The 15,867-nt window shown below is 33.2% G+C and overlaps 1 pseudogene; it reads right to left on the bottom strand.

Annotated features, from left to right (window-relative positions):
• Positions 1 to 1,962: 1,962 nt before the first annotated feature.
• On the bottom strand, positions 1,963 to 8,260 carry LOC147395924 (CASP-like protein 1E1 pseudogene; annotated as a pseudogene).
• Positions 8,261 to 15,867: the final 7,607 nt, after the last annotated feature.

The raw sequence follows: 15,867 nt of genomic DNA, 5'->3' as shown, positions 1-15,867 counted from the left end.
TTTAATTATAATATAATAGAGGACAGTTTTTGCCTCAAAACCCCTAGTTAATTGGCTGAATTAGCGAAGTACCCAGCATTTTCCAATACATTGAAGGTCTCATCCCTGGGTGTTAGATGTCTGACCCAGATTTTCATGGAAAGTGAGGGACTTCAAGTAGGGTTTACTTGCTATTCTTCCTTAAAAAGAGGTAAGAATCTGATTGAAGGGTCAGGCACCTCTAGAACACAGTTCACAATATGCTTGTGTCAATCCGGGATGTCACATAATCTTGGATGACCAATAGTACGAAACTGAATGAGAGTAGTTTTGTGAATTGGAGATACACAGTGCACGTGGGTTCGTGTGATTGGTCAGTACAGGAATATGTAAAATTCTGGATTGACTTTTTGTGAGCAAAAAATTTCCCTTTATAAGTAAAATGAATAATAAGGTAATGTTATTGCGTGGGTGGGTACCCCCATCAATAAATAAATAAATTGAATTATGAGTCGTGAAGATATGACTCTCTCATGACAGAACCGTAGATCATTTGCCTCGGGATACACAAGAAAAAATATATGATTATGTGTATCTCAAGGTAAATGATCTATGATTTTGTGATGGGGCGTCGTAGGTTGGTAAAAAAAAAAAAAATCTGAAAAAAAGCCTAAACCATGCGGAGCTTTTCTTCAAGTTTAAATTCAGGGAACTCTTAAGGACTTTTCCAGTCATTGATGTGTTTAGAGAAATACTTTCCTTCTGAGCTTGGTAAGATTTTAAGTATCGGTTCTCCCAAATTCAATATCTAAATTCAATGTTGAAAAATACTATTTTTGTCCTCTATTGACCTGTGGCATCGGATCATGTTTTTATGCATTCTAGAAAATGAGCTCAACAACTTTTAGTAGGAATTGAAATCTTACTAAGTTATTAAGGCTAGTAACGAGATGAAATTTTTTTTTTTTTTCATCTCTCTTATCTAGTCCGAGAGTTCATAAATCTCGTCCGAGATATCTTGTTTGTCTAACAAGACAGCATGAAGTTTGTATCACACTGATGTCCGTATCATTCACAAACAAGACCAAGATGACTGAACAAGTCATCTAGGTCGCGGACCATATCTAAAACCATGATAAAAATCGAATTAAAAGAAAATTTTATAAAATGATTAGATGATAGTAAAATCACTTATGCTTTATAAAGTTGAGGGATGGATAATACTCATATCCAAATTTTTTCCTAAGTTTTAGGTAGATAATCATACCTGATTTCTTAATCGATTCTAGGATCACCCAAATTTTTACCATCTTGTCTGAATTTTTTTACTTTAATAACAAAAATTATATAATAAAAAACTAATTCTTTACATATATTTTATATTTAGAATATGAAATTATACTTTTGTTGTCAGGTACACGGGTAATTGGGTAGGATATGATGTATATTCATATCCAATGCTACAAATTTTTTGGGTAAATGGGTAATATTACCCAAATTCTTAATCAGTAGAAAAACTTTGCCCATATCCGACTTATTCGGATCGGATGAGTCGGGTAGATATGTATTATCCGACCCATTGCAGCCCTAGTCTTGGATAGTTATGAAGTATCATTTTAATAAATTGAGTGTGGTAGAAAGATGATTTTGAGATTGAATGAATATAAATATAAATATTAGGAAAGATAAATATGTATTAAAGAATTCAAAGGAGACTTTTTTTTTCAGATTTCATAGATAAATGAGTGGGTTTGTAAATTATCATGGAATGGAGGTGCAAGAGACCTCAAATCTTGAGCAATACAGCCTTCTTTTGGGCTTCTTAATAAAGCCCATCTAGAAAAGAAATTTGATGGGTGCCCATCAAATTACATTCCAGTATGGGAAATCTCAACCGTTAATCACGTGGGCCACACTTAATGAATAAATATCCTTAAATTCCTTATATTAAGAAGGCACTTAATACATACTAAGATACCACAGTTCCACTTTGTGAATTGCATCACATAAAGAAATGAAAAGTCAATGGTCCAAACTATTTATAGAATGATCGATCGATCAGATCATATTGACTTTGATCTCTTGTGGAGGCTAAAAATGGCGAACACGATTAGAAGGATAAATCTCAAAGATCCGATCATTGAAACGATCACAGAAGCTGTATATTGACGACAATAGGTCCCAAACATGTTGCATAGTTTGTGCCATTGGACATGTGAGTTGACTAAGTAAGCAATGGCACCAACATATGTAGCAGCTCCAATGCTGGAGAAAAGCAGGCCCACCATCATCAGATCCAAGATGATGATTGTCAATTTCATGCCCTTCGATCCTCCTCGATTTGTTATCGATACGATAAATAAGAATGATGCGTAAGCGCTTGCTATGGAGTTTGACACTATGAAATACCTAACAAGACAGAAAAAAGAAATACTGTTAGTTGCTATTAGTGGCATCGTAACAAAAACTCCATTTTTTTTTTTTGAAAAAAGACTCTCGTTTAAAACACGTTTGGTAGCTCTAACAATTAACACAATAAAAAACTCAAAATTTTATATATTACAAAAAAACATGTTTTAATGTTTAAACACGACTTTTACCCTTAAACATGTTTTTTTAGTTAAATAAATTAAATTAAAAACCAAAAACCTATATTTTGCAAGTCTATGCTTAATTTCTATAGCCTTATGGCTGTTTGTATTTTGGTTCATTGTTTAATGTAATAATTGGTGATAATGGTTGATTTTATAATTTATTTATTTTTTAATAGTATTATTTTCCTCAAAATTCAAATCAATTGATGGTTATACTTTTTTTTTTTATATATTATTATTATCATAAAATGTATAATTATGTGGCAAAATATTATCGTAGATAGATATTCAATAATATTTTTTTCACTTAAAAATATATATTATAAACTTGTAATAAATGTCATATTTTTTCCCAATTTTTTTTTTCGTTTCTTTTTCATTTTGTTCGTCTTTACCGAAGTTTTCCCCTGCCATTTTAAACTTGTACTCCAACTTGGATTAGTAGTTAGCATGGTTTTTAAACTCTTCTGAGATCGAGATGTATCGTCCGAGTTAACTCGATATCGAAACTGAACAAGACCAACTCACAAAGTCATTTTTTGATCGAGATTTAGGACTCGCATTCATTTTTTTTATTTGTCTCACGAGATTTCTCAAACATATCGGAAAACTCGTCCGAGATGACTCGGTATCAAGCCTGAATGAGACGAGATGCAAAACCGAGTTTTAAAACCATGGTAGTTAGAAGTGTGGGCCCTAGAGAGCTGAATTTGAATAGGGTTACTAGGTTGGGCTGAGACGGGTCAGGCCTACTCAAAATATCAAAAGTGAAGCACCAGAGTGACCCGACCCGGATTAGCACAGCCCTCGGTAGAAGTCAGGACTCAGGAGGGGATATTTAATGTGGTCAAGTTGCTGAAGTTTAGGCATATTGGCAAAACTTCTCCAATTCTTTAAAAAAAAAAAAAAAAGGCTCAATCAACGATCTAATCCTGATTTATTCAAAAAGCTTTGGGAAATACATTTTATATTATATATTTAATATGTACCAAACCCTTTTTCTTATATTACAAATCAAATTCTGGATTCAAAGTCAAAATGGTAATAAAATAAATTGCCATAAGGATTGCTTATAAGCGTATCTCTATAAATTGTAAAAGTATCATAGATAATTCTATGTCATGGCATTTTTGAAAAAAAATAATTCCCCGATGGGTCCATTTTCGTGATGAATATAATACTTTGAACATACATGGAAAATGTTCCATGTAGGATTGGCAATGGGTTGGATAATATCTGCTTATCCGTCTCATTGTACTTGAATTATTCGGATATGAGTACAAATTTTTTATTTGATTAAGAATTCGGATAAATTTATAGGTAATTATTTTTGTCCGAATTTTTTTAGGGTTGAATATGGATATGCATCTTATCCAACCTGAATGTCCGTTTAATAAGATAAATGCATAATAAAATATATGTATAATTAGGGGTGTCAATGGGTACCCATTTACTGGAACCGAAACCGAAAACCTCGATTCCAGTTTCCTTTTTATTGGAACCGATTAGAGTCGGGTCTAATATGAAACCGAACCGATAGGAACCGGAACCATTAGGTTCTATCCAATGGGTGCTTGGAACCGATTTATTTTGTCATTTATTTTTACATTATACATGATTCAAGGTAATCCTATATTTTAAAATTAATATATGATATAAAATTTTTCAAATTTCATATAAACTAAATATTTGAGTTTAAGAAGAGTCATTACTTTTTAAATTTATTACTTGTAAAGGAAATACATTTTAATGTTTGAAAATAAAAATCATTAAATCATTATTTTAGTGGAAAAAATTATTATTAAGTTGATACTTTATAAATAATATGTTATTTTTTTAGAAGAAATTATTTACTATAATGATTTTGAAATAATTTTTCTCATTTGATTATTGAGAACCGGAACCGACGGGTACCCATGATTTTTGATGGTTCCGGTTCCAGTTCCACTTATTTTAAAATCGGAACCGGAACCGATAAAATATAAAGGTTATGGTTCCAAATATCATAAGAATCGAACCGGAGCCGACTCATTGACAACCCTATGTATAACCCAAATTTAAGGTTTTTCCATCATCTTCACAATGAGTTATATATATCCAACTTGGAAAATTTGGTACAAGTCGGATATGAATATCCTTTAAAAAAATTGATAAATAGTTGGATATGAATATCCTGAGCATAAGTCGGTAAAAAATTGGATACGAATAACTAGATATAATGTTGAATAAGGATATGGAAATAGCTTCGTCTGACCAACACTTGACTCATAGCCAGCCCTAGTTGCATGGACTGAAGTATCATGCAGAGCCTGAACTAAAATTAATCAAAAACACTTTCCTGACTAACTTAGTAGAGGGAAAAAAGGCCATATTAAGAGGCTCATCCACCGTCAAAACAAATCGTCATGAATTGTTAAGGTTCTTGATTTGTTTTCCTATTGGACGAGTCTTAGTAAGGCATTTTCTTCCCCTTACTAAGTTAGTCAGGTTAGCCCAATCCATAATTAATTGTTTTGATTAGGTTTGAATTTTTTTTTTCCATAAATGGCTGCGGAGTTCCTATATTTAAAATTGAAATCTAACCATGAAAACAAATCTTTTCCAAACTTTGCTTTTTCTATCGTTTCTAGAATTTTATGCTCTATAACCATATGGTACTTGATTGTCTATTTGAATGCTACATGTATATGCGGTCCATATAGATAGTGTAACACAAGATCTTAATCATGTACATAATTAATTCAACGATCTAAAATTATCCTTGAGATAAGTATTATCAAGATATGCATAACATCCCAACCATTAATTGGATGTTGTGCATATACAGTTGAGATCATTTGTTATTTCTCGAGTCAATGGAGTCTGACCCTAAATGCATATATAAAAATCAAATTTCTCAAAAACATATGTGGTATCTTCACTTCTTGGCTCGTTGAACTCAATGACAAAATTCAACGAATCACAATGTACGAGTTTTCAAATTGGTTGTATGTGATTCATTGTATTACACAAAACTTGTACTAATTGTATTGCAAATTGGTTCACTTTATACGGGTTCTCTACTCTAATTTATTCAAATTATATTTGCCTTTTGGAAAAAAGCACCAGAATGACTATCATAAATGAGTTTCGGTGTTCATATTTTGTATCATTGTACAAGTAGCATTTTGTTCTTTAAACTATAAAGGGTATAATAGTCATTTGACATAAATAATTTCTCTTATCTTCTCTTCTGTTATTAATGCTAACCAAACTGGAAAAACTTGATTCTTTTTCTTCTCTTCTCTTTCAATCCAATCAAGGTGGAGAGAAATTAGGTTTCTCTTCTCTCAATCCAAACATAGCCAGATAACCTTACAGAATCTCAAATATTTGCCAAAACATGGAGGGTATGTTTAAATCACGTAGAGAGAAGAGTCATAATTGTGACCCAAATTCTTGGTAGTTATTTTTTAAAACTAGAAAATTACCTTACCTTTGATTAAATGATAATAAATTGTATATTTAAAAAAGTAAAGACAACTCTAAACTTAGATAAATAATATTTTTACAACTCATTTGCTAATCCACAGCCTCTCCACTGGTCTACATTTATTTGACTTATGCAAGTTGACTCGACTCATTTTGGATGAGTCAAACCGTTGTATGAATACACAATTGAGTATATATATATATATAGAAGTTTTGAAATGGGCTGATTTTTGGTGAGGATGATCTCTACACCGTAGAGATCATCCTCACCAAATATCAGCCCATTCCAAAACCTCTAACCCATGTTTTGAAAAATGTTTTGCCAAAATGTTTGTTGCTGAACATTTCCCTATATATATATATATTCATTCTTATTTTAAGGTGAATTAGTAGATGCTTAATTACAAAATCTTATTTTTTATATAAATAATAAAAATTATTTAATATAAAAATCACAAAATTCAACTAAGATTCAACAAAAGACAAAAAAAAATCTATTATATATTTTACACCAAGCAATATTTGCAGTGTATATATATATATATATAGGGTCACGATCCGTGTACACATATATCCACTCGTGTATCTACAATGTGTTTTGTCTTATGTGGGCTAAAAGTTTCAGATTGAGTTGATTTTTGGCAAGGATGATCTCTATGACGAGGAGATCATCCTCACAAAAAATCAGCTAACTTTAAAACTTTTAACCCAATATTTATGAGTTGAAGAATTGTGGACCGTCCATTTTTTGTAAACCGTTTTTGACGAGGTTAAAAGTTTCGGATTGAACTGATACATATATATAATGTGTTTTGTCCTATGTGAACTAAAAGTTTTGGATTGAGCTTATTTTTGGTGGGGATGATCTCATCATGTGGCATATTTAATCGACTCCCCCTAATGTGACATGTGCTAGGTGCTAGAATCGTAGATCTGTACTTCTTAGGATACACAATTGCTCTTTCTATGAGGATGTGTAGTTGTGTATCCCAAGGAGTACAAATCTATGGTTCTTGCACATGTCACGTCAGGAGAGTCGATTGAGCATGTCATGTGGGGGAGTCATTTTATCATTACTCTTATGTATAAATGGGTAGTGTTTAGAGGCTTTAAATAGAGCCAAACATTTTTTCAATGTATGGGTTAGAAGTCTTGGAATGGGCTGATTTTTTGTGAGGATGATTTCTATGATGAGAAGATTATCCTTACAAAAAATTAGCCCATTTCAAAATTTCTAATCCCATCAAAAGTGATTTACAAAAATCAGATGGTCCACTATTCTTAACTTGTAAACTAGGGTTAGAAATTTTGGAATGAATTGATTCTTGGTGAGGATGGTCTTTTCACTATAGAGATCATCCTCACAAAAAATCAGCCTAATCTGAAACTTCTAACCTCTATTTAAAAAAATGTTTAGCTCTCTTCGATTAGTAAAAGCGAGATAGATAGAAGTCTGACTCTTTTAACTACCATTGAAATAAGATAAAATACTAGGTCATAGGTTGCCAACAGAGCCAAGTTGGTAAAACTTGTGAAATATGGATAATGGCACACGACCCATATTCAGAACCTGTCTTCATGTTGACCACTAGTCCTCGTTTAATTGTCTCGTCAAGATAATAAAAATAAACTCAGCCAATATTTTTTATTTATGGAACGAGTCAATGTGATGAACAATTTACATTGATCATCTTACCAGTAACAATATATCGAATTATATTGATGGAGATTTAGATATTATTAAATTAGTTAAAAATTTTGATAAGATCTAATTAAACTATAATCCGTGGAATCGAGGTTTCGACATTTTTAAAACATTTACTAACACAACCATGAATGTAGAAGAATTTAATTCAATATCGTAAATATTTTGAAAAATCTGATACTTACACGCATAGATATTTGGACTTAGCAGTGGTGACAATACTTAAAGGTGGCATGAAGGGGAAGAAGAGCTGAAGTGGAACGTTATCCGTCTCGTTAATCACCTCCATGACGGTTGCAGCAATCAAAGTAGTGACAATGGCAAGAAAACGAAGGAAGAAATAAGAAATCCTAACAGTTCTACCAATCGCACCATTATTAATCCTCTCATTAGCAAACTCCATTACTAGTAAACACGAGCAATATCGTCAAAACCCTTATATTAAAAGTCTCTCTATACTCTCTCAATACTTCTTAAACTAAGAGAAAAAAGTGATAGAGATGATGATGAAGCAAGAAGAAAAAGAAGAAGAAGAGGCCCCTTATAAAGACAGATCGAGAGAGAACCTGAAAAGGACAGTGTGATGTTTAGGTAAGAGGATTCTTAAGAAGCATTCAAACGAACAAATGATGATGGGACCTATGTTACTTGGTTCATCGGCTCGCTTAGTTCAAATTTGGGTTTGGGGTGGCCACTTTAAAATGAACCCGAGAAATATAATTCGTTAATTCGGTTCATTATGGAAGTGGGTTCGATGGATTTTAAACATCGGCCCTGGGATCAACACTAGACACCATTTACCAACATGGCTAAGTTAGCACCTTCATGTAGAAAAGATCAAATTTGCATTAAGAGGTATAATAAAATTTCTCAAAAAAAAAGAAAAACCTTCACTATTTGATTAGATGAACCAATGAAAAAATTCCATGGACCGGAATAGTTAGGTTTGCAAATTTATTAGTAAATCCTACAAACCATGTCACATACTGGTTTCTTTGGTATTGGTTCATGGTTCAGTTCGGTTCGGTCTAGTAAGAACGAATCCGATAATGGGTACAGGGGTTAGGCCATCATTAATTAATGGGATAATGTGGTTTTGTGGTTGGCATTAATGGGACATTTGGTATTGTGGTTGCATTAATGGGATTATGGTAAATCAAATCAACTCAAAAGCATTTTCCGGAACTCAATTCATACATATATGCATTATAAGTACCAACAAAAATGTAAAAAACCAAAAAGTGATCAGAAGGTGAGGCTATTCTTGATTTCTTGTTAAGGTTTTAGAACTGTAGAAGATTAATTTGTTTATCTCTTCTCACGTAGTTGAGAGAAGCAATTACTTCAAATAATATATTGGTTGGTTCACATCCTTATCCCGTTAATTTCGTACAACGACCAACTTTTGCAATCATATATATCATGAACAAAATGAAAATCAAGTTAACTTTTAGTCATCGAGACAACCAACCCAATCGGCATCTAAAAAGATTAACATCATCGAGATGTTCACCACAATATTATGAGACCTTATTAAATGGAGAGCTAACTCCCTAGTCCCTACCAAGAATTTGATTAAGAGATTTAATTATGGATTGATCATTTCCTTTGACAAGAATATTATCGACGTAGAGATCGATTGTTGAGGGTTCTTTTGATCTCTTGACTCATTATCACTCTTCACACGTCGAAAAGTTGTTTTCATGAGATTCCCCATAGCTTTTGAAAACACTTTTAGACCGTTAAAACTACTTCGTGAACATTAATTCACAAAGCCGACAACATCGTAATCATAACTAAAAAAGTGATATTGACAAAACACTTAAGTTGTACAACATGATCAAACTAATTTATGTTAAATACTAAGTGTGGCTAGACATTGAACATGGTGTTTATCAGTATCTTATTTGCTTTAACTACATTCAAGTAGGAAAGGTAGATAGATATACCATCATTCCCATAAGCTATTCTTAATTATTTTTTTATGATGAAAAATTAAAGTTATATTTAAGTGATTGAATAAATTAAAAAAATATCGACATAATTGATCATTCTACTTGGACAAAATGATAGAGTGTAAATATGAAATCCTACAATCAAGATTTATATATCGGTAGCCAACGTTGGGGAGTCAACAAGTTTGTCCTATGTGGCTTAAAAGTTTCGGATTGAGCTGATTTCTGGTGAGGATGATCTCTATGGTGAGCAGATCATCCTCATAAAAAATCAGCAGAATCTGAAGCTTCTAAGTCCATCAAAAGTGATTTAAAATTTTAAATCGTTGATGTTTCATTAAAAATTTGTAAACCACTTTTCATGGACTTTAGAAATTTCAGATTTGACTGATTTTTTATGAGGATGATCTTCTCACCATAGATATCATCCTCTAAAAAAAATCAGCTCAATCTAAAACTTTTAAGTCACATAGGACAAATACGCTACCCCCATATATATATATACCTATCACACATATCTCAAAAATACTTATCTTGAGAAAAAATCTTAATCATTAGATTTCGTGCATGTATTTTTTTCACGATTGGGATCATGTGTTTTTTTCACGAGTCATTCTTCATGAGTCACTGGATCTTTGATTATTTATATGTATGGGGAATGCTAACGTCCAAGACTTTGTGAGGATGGAGACATTAGTATTCTCTACCACGTGCATTTTTTTCAATAACACCTCTATCCATTTTTCCTTTTAGTTAAAAAGAAATGAAGGCGTTAGTATTTTTTACCACGTACATAATAAATGATTGTTTGCATTGATTGCCAAAATATTTTTTATAAACAACAAAACATTTAAATTTAGAGATTAAACGCCTTTAACATTTATTATTTAAAAGACAAGTATTTATTAGAAAAAAAAACTTTGAAGTAGGCAAGCTTCAAAATTTGGAAGGAACCCTCTTCATTTCACACATGACATTTCTAAGGAGGTGTTTCAAATTTTGGTGAAAATGTAGGGTTGTGAAATAAATTCAAAATGCCACATGTCCTGTAACGAGGAGGGTTCTTTCAAAATTCAAAGTTGGACCCTATTTAATATGTAAATAAGTATTTATTATATAAAAGATCAATATACCTTTATCTTTTTCACTAAAAGATAAAATAGATAGGGATAATATTGAAAAAAAAATGTGACAGAGAATGCTAACGTCCCCATGAGAACTTGATGGAGAATGTTTGTTTTTTATATTATAAATGTTAAGTGCATCTTAATCCTTATATTTAAATACCTTGTTTGTAGTAAATTATGCTTTGCAGTCAATGCTAACAAGCATTTATTATATAAAGAGTCGTGATGAATGCACGTGGTCTTGATACGTAGTTGGGTATGCAATTGACGTGGCAAGGGCACAAAATCATAGATCATTTTCATCGGGATACATATGAAAAAGATGTGCGATTTTGTGCCCTTGCCACATCAGCCGCGTACCAAGACCGTGTGCATTCATCATTATTCTTATGTAAAAGACAAACATACCATTGTCTTTTTCACTATATATAGTGTTCGGTTGCCAAAGTCCTTGCCCAAGTGTTTTGTCCTATATGGTCTGTGGACATGGGATTTTCATCATTTTGAAACATCCCTCCACTTTGGGGTGTTTTGGAGTCGTCACCATTCATTTTCGGAAATGGGTGTGAATGGTCACCCGAATTTGTATTTTTTTGAAAAACATGTCATTTTGACACTTTGATAACTCTCGTGTGGATAGGGTACATGATCCAACCTTTGATTCAAGGTAAGGGGGTCCATTTATGGAGTAGGGAAGGTGTTAGGCACCCTACTCCATCCACCATAAGTGGTAACCTCGGATTTGGTCTTTTAAAATAAAAGAAAAATAAAATAGAGAAGAATCGATATGTGCCCTCAAGCATGAGGGGCTTTGATGTTGATTTAATCCATTGAGGACACTCTTATTGAAAAAGGGGCCCTTGAAGGACTCTAATCATTGTGGTGTGTGCAAAAGTGTAGAGAAAGGGGTGAGTAGAGGAGGAGAGTTGAGGGGGGTGTTCCTTTTGTCAAACCCACTTTGACCTTGAGTTCCTTTGACTTTCCTTGATGAGTCTTCTTTGTGGGTTTCCTTGACTTGTTTGAGAACAAGTTGAGTGTTAAAGGTTGTGAGATGAGTTGAGAGTTGGGTGTTGAGAGTAGAGTAAGAGTAGAGAGTTGAGAGAGTTTTAGTTTTAGGAGGTGTTTTTCATAATTTTTCATTAGGGATTGAGAGTTGAGAATGAGTGGGTATTTATAAAATTTTGAGAGTTATTTTGAAGGGTAAAATTGGGTGAAATGATGAGAAGTGGTAGAATGGTGTGGGGTTTAAGAGAGGGGTATGTGTAAATTAATGGGGTTTGAAGGGTATTTGTGTAAGAAGGTTAAATGGGTGAGTTTTGACCAAAATGGTTTGGATCCTACCCAACCCATTTGAGTGGAGTGTTTGGTGAGGTGAGTTTAAGATGGTGGTTGTGATTAAATGGTATTTGGTTTAAGAAAATAGAGGATTTAAGGGGGTGGTTGTGATTAAATGGTATTAGGTTTAAGAGAATAGAGGATTTAAGGGGGTGGTTGATGATATTTTGGGAGGGTGAGGGAGATGATGACATGTGTCAAAGTGGGTGGAAATGAAGGGTGGAGATGAGTTGATAAGAAAGGATGAGTGTTTGATTTGAGAGAATAGGTGTAGGTTTAGGTTGTAGAGATGAGTTTTGTAGGGAATGATGGGAGTATATTAGGGGGAGGTGTAGGTTATAAGTATTTGATTTGAAAGAATGGATAGGATAGGTTCGGGAGGGTGTAGGTTGTAAGTGTTTGATTTGAAGGAATGTATATGATAGGTTAGGGGGGTGTAGGTTGTAAATGTGGGTAGATGATATTTAGAGAAAAGTAATGGGATAGTTAAGGTGATGGGATAGTTAAGGTGATGGGAGTTGGTGGTTGGATGAGGGAGGTGAGATGAGGTGATGACATGTGTCATATCTTGATGAGGTTGGGTCATTGGTTGTGATGTTGGGCTTGGGTAGAGAATTGGGCTTGGGTAATGGGTAGAATAAGAATGAGTTTAGGTTGAATGGGCTTGGGTTTGGTTAGAATAAGAATGGGTTTGGGCTTGCATTGGGTTGGTATTGAAGAATGTAGGAGGGTGATGAGGTGTTTGGGTCCATGAGCCATGGAGTAGTCTTGGGTCGATTATTGAAAAATAATAACAAAATTCATTAGGTTTTTGTAAGTTTGGGCCTCGGAGTCAATTCCAATTTTTGCGATTTTTGGGGCATTTTGCGTCGAGGGCCCAGTCAAATTTGTGTGTCTACATGGTCTAATTTTTTTGGAATGAGTTGATATTTTGTGAGGATGATCTCTATAATGAAGTGATCATCCTCACAAATAATTTGTCAATTTTGAAATTTCAAACCTTAATTTATACGTGGAAGAATCGGGGAACGTCAATTTTTACTGTTAATTTATAAACCACTTTTGATGGGGTTAGAAGTTTAAGGACGAACTGATTTTTTCGGAGGATGATCTCCCCCTAGAGATCACCCTCACAAAAAACCAGCTTATTAAAAAACTATTAGCTCATATAAGACAAAACTTTGGTTGTTGAACCCGACCCTGTATATATGTGGTTAGAATTGGAGGACAATCTTTATTTGACAATCATTTGTCTTATATAGTTATAAATTTTGAAATTGATTGATTTTTTTAGTAAGATGGTCTCTACAGTGAGGAGATCATCCTCTTAAAAAGTTAGCTCATTTTACAATTTTTAACCCCATAAAAAAAAATTAACAAGTTAAAGAATCATCGTCTATGTTAACTTGTAAACAACTCTTGATGGGGTTACAAGTTTTTTAATGGGCTGAATTTTTGTAAAGACGATGTTCCAAAACTTCTAACTCATATAAGATAAGGGTTGTCAACTGGATTTTCAAATAAAGCTTATCACATGACCCCAACCCTATCTATATGGTCACTCCAGTCAAACACCTTGACTTGTAGAAGTTTATCAACTTGCAATAAAATAAGTTTGGAGACCGCCCAATTTCGAACACACGACTAGAGGGAGCAAACCTTTGTTGTTAGTTTTATCCCCGAGACAACCACCTAAGGGCAACTGGGCGGGGCATTTGAATATTGGGCCATTGATCCCATTATCATTTTTACCCAACGTTTGTTGGTTGAGACCCAAAAAAATTTATGATTAATGATTTCTAAGGGCTTTGTATGATTGCATCGTAAGGGAATATGAATTCCTTACGAAAATTAATTTCATCTTTTGATTCCCTTGAAAAATAAGGAAGAGAATTGTTTTTTATTTTTTTGTTTTTTTGTTTTTTAAAGTTTTAGGGCGTGAGAATAATCATGAGAGAATAGCATTAGGAAGTGAAATAATCATTTGCTAGGCGGAGAACATTTTTCTTCCAAGGTGGAAAATTATATTGGTTGGGAAAATGAATTCGAGGAAAAATGCACAATAATACACCAAAAACATCCCATTTTTCAAGAGAAATCATTTTCCCCTCTTTCCCTTACCAACCAAACAGATCCTAACGTTAAGATTTGAATAATATTTTTCATAGCCTAGATCATGGGTAAATCCGTAAATATGTCATTTTCACTTCCTCCCTCGGTCAAATAAATGATTGTACCAACTACCAACCCCCAAATTTTCAATAATTAATCTCCTCTAAATTTTCTTTATATGGAGCCTAACTTCTTTGAATAATTACCTAAAAACCCAAAATATTAATTCTTTTTTGATTTTGATTTGTTCCTCTATGGGCGCCCCCAGTTAATATAAAAGTATACTCCCAATCAAATCATGTGGCCCCACCAAATACACACGTGGCAGCTACTAAAGACACAAGAGATCAAAACAAGGAGGAGAAATTATTTCCAATAGAAAAGTTGATAAAGTTACAAAAGGATTTGGATCAGAATGACTGGATAAGTAGTCACTTTCAGGGTTGTGTGTGTAAGAACATCTGACTTTTTTTTTTAATTTTTTAATTTTTTTAATTTTGTTTATTTCAAATTGGTGAGGTTTCTTGAAGCCGTTGTGTTTGAATTCAAAAATCATGAGAAGTTAGGTACGCTGTCAATAGATTGGATCAGACCCAAAATTCGATCCATTCTAATCCAATAACTTCGGGGTATGGATTAAGGATTTGGATTCCGATAAGGTTTTGATTGGACAAGAATCTGATTTTCATTTGATCAAAATTTTGGATCAGTTACGTTCTGCTCCAATTATGTGTTTGAAGTATATTATGAGTCATGTAGGATTGACTTTAAAATTTTGTGCACATAATACCATAGATACTTTTCACTTGTATCTCGATGAAGAGATTGGAAAATGCTCAAGTAACATTGAAATTGACATTGCTGAAGTGGATGTGTGTAGAGAACTATAGATGTTTTTCCTCGAGACACAAGTGAGAAGTTTCTATGATTTTTTGCACACCATGTGTGAAATGATGTCAATCTCAATGTTACTTAGAACCACTTGAAAGATTCTTTGATTTCCTACATATATCCCACATTAACAATGTGTGAATTGGAGTGACTTTTAAAGTCACTCCAACATTTTTCATATATAAATAAATATTTATATATATTTTTATGAGCAATGATTTTCTAACTCCCCCATGTGACATACTCAAAATACTCTCTTGATGTGGCACGTGCTAGAATCACAAATATTTACTCCTTAGGATATATAATTGCACATATTAATGGGGATGTGTATCCCAAGGTATAAAATCTATGATTCTAGCATATGCCATGCGTCCGGAGAGCATTTTGAATATGCCACGTGGGGGAGTCAGATTATCACGACTCTATTTTTATCATATCAAATCCCATTAATTTAGGAGGAATTAGGAAATATTGATTTTTTATATTTATTTATGGGATTAGATCTAGAAAAACGCGTCATGTTGATTAGGTACAGATATTAAAATGATACATCCAATTAGTTCCAAATCTAGTAAATTTTCTTATCAATTATGTACCAATCCATTCATTTACAGCCCAACAATATTGTATTAGAATTGGATTGGATCGATATCTAAGACCTTGTTTAGGTTACATAATCCTACTTTCAACCAAAT

Source organism: Akebia trifoliata, chromosome 8 (assembly GCF_017979445.1).
Source record: "Akebia trifoliata isolate Shusen 1 chromosome 8, ASM1797944v1, whole genome shotgun sequence".
NCBI lineage: Eukaryota > Viridiplantae > Streptophyta > Magnoliopsida > Ranunculales > Lardizabalaceae > Akebia > Akebia trifoliata.
This window is presented reverse-complemented; position numbering and strand designations above follow the sequence as displayed.